The following is a 7,772-nucleotide window of genomic DNA, read 5'->3' as shown; positions in this document are numbered from 1 at the left end:
GGAGCAGACTTACTTTTAAAGGGAAAGCATTTGGTTTCTCACCACTAAGTATGATGATAACTGTAAGTTTTCATATGTGTTCTTTACCAGTTTCAGAAATGCCAGTTATACTAGTTTGCTGATAGCTTTTATCATGAATGAATGTTGAATGTTGCCAAATGTTTTTTCTGCATTTATTGAGATCATCATTGGAATTTTTCTCTTTCTGTTAATATGGTGAATTACAATTGATGTTTTTCAAAAGCTGGTTCAAATGCTGAACGAACTTTGCATTGACCCTACTTGGTCCTGATGTAATATTATTTCTTTTTTCTGCTGGATTCAATTTGCTTATAGTTTGGGAAGGAATTTTCATAGTTAGTTTTCTTTTCTTGTAATGTCTTTTTCTGGTTTTGGTATCAAGGCAATGCTGACCTCATAGGATGAATTAGGAAGAGGCTGTGTATAATTGATATTATTTCTTCCTTAAAAGTTTGGTACAATTCATCAATGAACTCATCTGGGCATGAATTTTTCTTTGAGGGAAGTTTTAAAACTAGGGCTCCAGTCCTAGAGCCCTAGGCTTAATAAATATAGGGTTATTCATGTTATCTTTTTAAAAAGTGAACTTTCAAATAAATTATATGTCATCCATTTTATCTGTTATCAAATTTATTTGCCTTGATTCAAATTCTTCCTTATTATCCTTTCAATATCTGTAAGCTCTCTAGTGATGTTTCTTCTTTAATTCCTAATATTGATAATTTGTATCTTCCTTCTTTTTTCTTGATTAGTCTGGCTAAAGGTTTGTACATTTTATTGAACTTTTCAAAGAACTAGCTTTTAGTTTTATGATTTTCTTCTATTAATTTTCACTTTTTTCTTTGCTTTCTGCTCTTTATCATTTGCTCCTTCAGCTTATTTTGATAACCTACTCTTCTTAGTTTTTTAATATAGAAACTTAGATTATTGATTTAAGACGTTTCTTTTTTTTTTTTCTAATATAAGCATTTAATGCTATAAATTTCCCTCCAGGTACTGTTCTAGCTGCATTCAACAAATTTTGATACACTGTATTTTCATTTTTATTCCATTCAAAATATTTACTAATTTCTGATTCCTTCTTCGGTTCAAGGGTTATCTAAGAGTGGGTTGTTTAGTTTCTAAATCTTCAGGGATCTTTCTATTATTGATTTCTCATCTAATTCCAACATGTTCAGAGGACATACTTTGTGTGATTCAGTGCTTTTATATTTGTTGAAAGTTGTTTTATGGCCCCAAATATGGTCCATCCTGATGAATGTTCACTTGAAAAATGTTTATTCGGCAGCTTCTTCTATCAAGTACTAAGAGAAGTGTGTTGAAGTCTTTAAATATAGTTGAGAATTTATTTTTCCTTTTAGTTATATCAATTGTCCCTCATATATTTTGAAGGTTCTGTTATTAGCTACAAAGACATTTAAGATTGCTATGTCTTCTTGATTAATTGACTCCATTATCTGTAGGTAATATTTCTCTTTACCTCTGGAAATATTCTTTTCTGTAAAGTCTACTTTGTTGGACATTAATATAGTTACTCTAGCTCCCTTTTTAGTAGTGCTTGCATATTATAGTATATCTTTTCCCATATTTTTAGTTTCAATGTATCTATGTCTTTATATTTAAAGCAACATCCTTTTCAATGGCTTTTTTCTTTCAATCTTACAATCTCTACCTCTTAATTATGTTAGACCATGTACATTTTATGTAATCATTTATGTGGTTGGATTTACATCTACCATCTTGCTAGTGATTTTCCACTTGTCCCATCTTTTCTTTGTTTTTATTCTTTTCCTGTGTTCTTTCAAAATTATTGGGTTTTTAAAAATAATTCTATTTGTCTCTACTATTGGCTCATTAGTTATCTGTATTTTTTAAAAGATTTACTCTTGGGATCACAATATACATCTTTAACTTTTCACACTTAACCTTCAAATAATATCTTATAATCGTGTACTTTCATTTCTTTTCTTCCATCTTTTGTGCTACTGTTTCACTTGTTGCTTCTATGTATGTTATTAACCCCCAAATATATAGTTACTATTTATGCTTTAGACAGTCAATAATCTTTTAAAAAGTTTAAAACTAAGGAAGAAACTTTAAAAAATTTACATCCATTTTTTACCATCTTCAGGACTCTTCAGTTCTTTGTATAAATCCAAATTTTCATCTAGTTTCAATCTTTCTGCCTAGAGAACATTATTGTAGTACAGCAGTGCTAGCAATGAATTCTCTGTTTTTGTTTGTCTGAAAAAGTCTTTATTTAATTATTACTTTTGAAAGATTATTGCTGGGTGCAAAATTCTTGGTTGACTTTTTTTGTTTTTTAGTACAAAAACACATTGTCACTTCTGTTGTCTTCTGGCTTTCATATTTTCTGACAAGAGCTTGCTGTATATCTTATCTTTCTTTCTTATTATGTAATGTTTCTTATTTTTCTGGATGCTATCTAGCTTTTTTCTTTAATGTTGATTTCTAGCAGTTTGATTCTGATGTGTTTAGGTATGTGTGTCTATGCTTGAGTGTGTGTGTGTTTTAAATTTATTATGAGCTCCTTGGTTCTGTGGCTTGTTAATTTTGGAAAATATATGGCCATAATCTCTTCAAATATTCCTTCTGCCCCATTCTTTATGTCTTCTATTTTTGCATCTTCAATTACTCTTATTTGATATTATTCCACAATATCTTAGATGCTCTTTTTCCCCCTTACTCGTTTTTCTCCTCGTGCTTCAGGTTGCATAATTCCTATTTACCTATTTTCAAGTTCACTAGTTCTTTCCTCTGTTGTGTGTAGTCTACTGATAAACCCATTAAAGGGTTTTTTTTTTCCAGAATTTCCATTTGACTTTTAAAAATTAATTTCCATCTATTGGCTGAAATTCTACATCTGTTATGCATATTGTTTACCTGTTCCACTGGATCTTTTAACACATTACTTATAGCAACTTTAAAATTCCTTTCCAGTAGTTTCAATATCTGGTATACTGGATCTGGCTTATGGGTCTGGTTCTGTTTATTGTTATGTGTCTTGAAAATGGCTTATGTTTTCTTGCTTTTGGTAATACTTGTAATTATCCCTGGATGCTGGACACTGTATATAGAACAGCAGATAGTTAGGTAAATCAGAATCAGGTATAATTTTTATTCTGCCAGGCCATTGCTGTGGAGGGTTGAGTCAGTCTAGTCAGTAGTTTAGATGGGCTTGAATTTTGTTGTTTCTATGGTTACATTCAGTGTACCACAGACTTCAAATTCCTCTGGTGATTGGCTGCTGTTACCTTATGCTTTGTCAGTGGCTCAGAATGCTGGAGGGCTTTTCTCAGTGTATGTCTTCTACCTGTAGCTTTTAGCAGGCACTTTTGATCTGATAGGCTCACCAAAGGTAAAAATTTTTACACTACATTATTCAGTTTTCTATATTGTTATGGTGTCTTGTGATTTTCTACATCTAAAGTGGAGGCAGAACTACACTTAATATTCTTTTAATAAACCCCTTTTCTATTTAAATCAGTTTTATGCAACAAAGGATTTTGGCTGATAGAAAAGACAACGTATGGCAGTAGTTAAGGTCAAATGAAAAGGGTTCAGACACAACTGATTTTGAATGCCATCTCTACCACTTACCTTATCACTAACTTTACTTGCTAGGTGATCTTGAGCAAACTGTCATTCAGTTTCCTCATTTGTTAGATAAGGATGGAATAAAATAATATATGTAAAATGCTTAACACAACTCCTGACCCCTAAAAGTGCTTAGTGAGTGATCATTATTATCAGATTTGAATTTTATATGAGTAAGCCTGGTGACAGAGTGGAGAGTAGTCAGTAGGGAGGAGAGTCTAGGAGACTACAAGGCCAGTTAGCAAATAAATTCAGAAGGTCAGATGAAAGTCATGAGGGGTTGAAATAGGGCTACAACAAAGGAAATGGAAGAGGTGGACTCAGTAATTAACAGTCCTCTCATGTGCTGTCATGTGTTTGTTCTTCCATCTTCCCTCTACTTCTCTACCTTCTCCATTAACTTTTGTTCAGTCTAGTATCACATAACCTTATAATTGTTTGTTTGGATGTCTTTCTTTGTCTACTAAATGGGAATCCTTTGAGGGATGGGCCAAATCTGATTCATTAGTGTACTCCTAGTGCTTCATACAGTGTCTGGCATATAATAGCATCAGCAAGTTTGTTACATTAAACTCAATAAGAAAGTTGCTCTCTTCTGTTTCTTGCTACTGTAGCCACTGTTCAGATTGTCTGTAGTTGAATGTACAATTGTTGGACCATTTCCATCGCAGTAGCAGTGTCAAGCTGAGTAACTCTTCCATTTTAATTCTAGCTAGATCCTAGATTTTCTGGTGATCTTGTCCTATCTCTTGGTGTTCTGTAAAGAAAGACAAGGAGAGGATGGAGGCTAACTGTGAAATGCGTCGAGGACCTAGGCCCAAATCAAACAGCTAGACTATCCCACTGCTTTGTTTGGGAGCTTTATACTGTTATGTCAGATTCCCCAAAGATGGTTTTCTTGATTTAAGTCCCAATTTTATTGACTATTAGTGCACAATTAACTAATGGGTTACCTGAGGGGCAGAAATTAGTGCAGAAATCCTTTCCCTCAGCATAGGAACTCCATGAAGGTTGTGTGATTTCTGCCTTCTTGTGTTTATCAGTTTATTGCCCTATGCCAGTTCTGCAAAGGTCTTTATGTAACAAGAGAAAGAAATTATATTCAGCAGAATTCCTTTCAGCAAGAGGGATGTTTTGTTTAGAAGAACTTCCTTGACAAACTTTCTTGGGTTAAAAAAAAATGAGACCTCATGGAACCTCACTGAGAAGAGAACAAATCTGAGTGAAAAGATGGGAGATTTGTCCATGGCCCCTGCAGGAGACCAAGGATCTGGAGCCAGAGAGATGGTGGGAAGCAGCTTGTTTGTAATGTGACACCTCATGACTCCTCCTCATGATGTCCCATGTCATCAGTAAAGTTACCAACTTCATATCATTCTTGGAATGAGAGGCTTTAAAAAAGAAACAAAATTAATGTAGGAAAGAATTGAAAACAGGTATTCAACTAAAAAACTTTTACAAGAATGTTGGAAGTAACCCAAATGTCCATCAATGGATGAATGGACAAATAAAATGTGGTACATCCATACAATGGAATATTATTTAGCCATTGAAAGGAATGAAGTACTGTTACAGGCTACAACATGGATAAACCATGAAAACACTATGCTAAGTGCAAGAAGCCAGACACAAAAGGCCACATGTTGTATCATACCATTTATATGAGATAACCAGACCAGGCAAATTCATAGGGATAGAAAGCAGATTACTACTGGTTGCTAGTATGTAATATGGATTGACTGCTTAATGGTTATGGAGTTTCTGTTTGGGATAATGAGAAAGTTCTGGAACTAGATAGTGGTGAAAGTTGTACAACGTTGAGAATGTACTTAATATCACGCAATTGAACACTTTAAAATGGTAAATTTTGTTTTGTATTTTAACACACACACACACACACACACACACACACACACACAATGTAGGGACTAGGCTCTGAACACACATGCGTTGGAGAGGGCAGCCAGGACAGATGAGGGAACGTGGAAACAGTGAGAGGAAGTAAACTACAAGAACACCTAGAAAGAAGTGGAAGGCTTTTGGCTATTTTAGCCTAAGGCACTGGGGTTTGGGCCAAGGTTAACCAGATCCCTGGAAGCCCTGATGAAGACCCAAAGAGAAAGGAGAACATTATAGAGGGTTTTTTAAATTTGAAAGGGTAAACAACATCTGAATGCTGTGTACTATAATGAAATCCAAAGTGTATAGACATTTATAGATTTACTGTTAATCTAAGTTTACAACATTGTTATAAATGATTTTTTGTATAGTGCCATGCACTGAATGTTTGTGTTTCCTCAGAATTCATATGTTGAAATCCTAATCCCCTATGCAATGGTATTCAAAGGTGGGGCCTTAGGGAGATAATTAGGTCACGAGGGTGGAGCCTTCACGGATGGCATCAGTGTCCTTTGAAGAAGAGACTTGAGAGAGCTTGCTTCCTGCCTCTGCTCTTCACTGTGTGAGGGTACAATGAGAAAACGGCCATTGGCAAATTAGGAAGCAGCCCCTTGTTGGACATTGGATCAGCTGGCACTTTGATCTTGGGCTTCCCAGCCTCCAGAACTGTGAGAAATAAGTGTTTGTTACTTAAGCCACCCAGTCTGTGGTAATTTGTTATACAGCAGCCCAACTGACAAGACAGAGAGCTGGGTGATCACTCAGTCTAATAAGCATTATCAATTGTGGGTGTGGTTTAAGTCTGCTCAGTGGTAAAATTCTCAGCTCAAAATTCAGTTTCGTGAATATGTAAATATGACCGGATATCAATCTTCATTGCCATTACTGTATCTCAAGCATGGATATACAAATTTATTTAATAAGAATGGACCTAGGATAAAGCTTCTCTGACAATTATCCATGGAAGACGATGCTAGGGACCCATAATTACTACAGAGGCAGCCGGGAGCAGTGGGAAGAGAAGGGGCTTTGTCATTAGAACACCTGCTTGTGTCCCAGATCACTAACAACTCTGATGTGCATGACTGGGAACCAGGGCCAGCATCTTACCCTGATGAAGAGCAGAGGGATGCTAGGATTGTTCGCCTGTTTTCTTGTCTTCACCCCCAGCGTCTCTATTGGAATCCTGAGGACCAGTTTATCCTGGATGTCTGGGTCATGGTGGTGAGACTCCTTTTATGAAAAAATCTCACAGCATTTCTTCAAAGCTTCATCTCCTTCAAGTCTTTGGTTAACTCTGACCTTTTTAACAAAGCCAGCCCTGGACTACTTAATACTACTCTCTCCAACACATTTCCCACCCCCAACCTTGCAGCACTTTTTCTTTTTCCAGTAGAATTTATAATCTTTTAACATAATAGGTAATTTATCCAATTTGTTGTTTATTTTCTGTGTTCTCTGTCTAGAATATCAACTCTATGACGGTGAAACTTCACTTGTGAGGAATTGGTATCCTTCGCAGTGTAAATTGTATTGACCTTCTGCCAACTTAGAGATGACTTTACCTACATAATGTCATCCTGCTATATGAGCTGTCAGGGATACCGTTCTCATTGTTCATCTCACCAAGGTCAATGCTGCTGGAAACCCAGTTCAGAGACATCTGACTTCGGTGGAAGTCTTCTCAAAAATTAGCTTTTATTTTACATGTTAATAATGTTGATTTTGAACTTCAGTGAAATAGTTGAAAGTGCAGTATGTACAAATTTTCAACCACATTGGAAAAACTAGATAAAGATGTTGCCAATTCTTAAAATAGTTTGTTTGGCTAGTAAGAGTCACTCTTTTTTTGAAGTTTCAGCTACATAATTTAACATTTAAATTTTAGCTTAAAAGTAATTCATGTGCTTATTACAGCTAGCATAGCCCTGTTCTAGAATAACTCTTAGTGGAGGGCACTTAGGAGGACACCCAGTAAGGCTACACAGCTCAGTGACATTTCCAAACATTTCCTTAAAAACATGAAGAGAATAGCCCCATTGTTATAGACATAAACAGGGCAGTTCTGGTCCTTCTTAGAGGCTGAGGACTTTGATGATTTAGTCTATTTTTTCACATCACAAAATTTGCATATTTCAAAGGTTAATTTGACCTGAAAGAAGACTGTGGGGGGTCAGGAAAAGTCAGGACTAAGATAGACAGTTTGTGCTTTATCACCTTTTCACCTGGTGATG

This window comes from Delphinapterus leucas, chromosome 2 (genome assembly GCF_059928025.1).
Source record: "Delphinapterus leucas isolate spDelLeu-1000000601 "Yukka" chromosome 2, BTC_Dleu_Yukka2, whole genome shotgun sequence".
In the NCBI taxonomy this organism is placed as follows: Eukaryota; Metazoa; Chordata; class Mammalia; order Artiodactyla; family Monodontidae; genus Delphinapterus; species Delphinapterus leucas.
Note: the sequence above shows the minus strand (reverse complement) of the source record.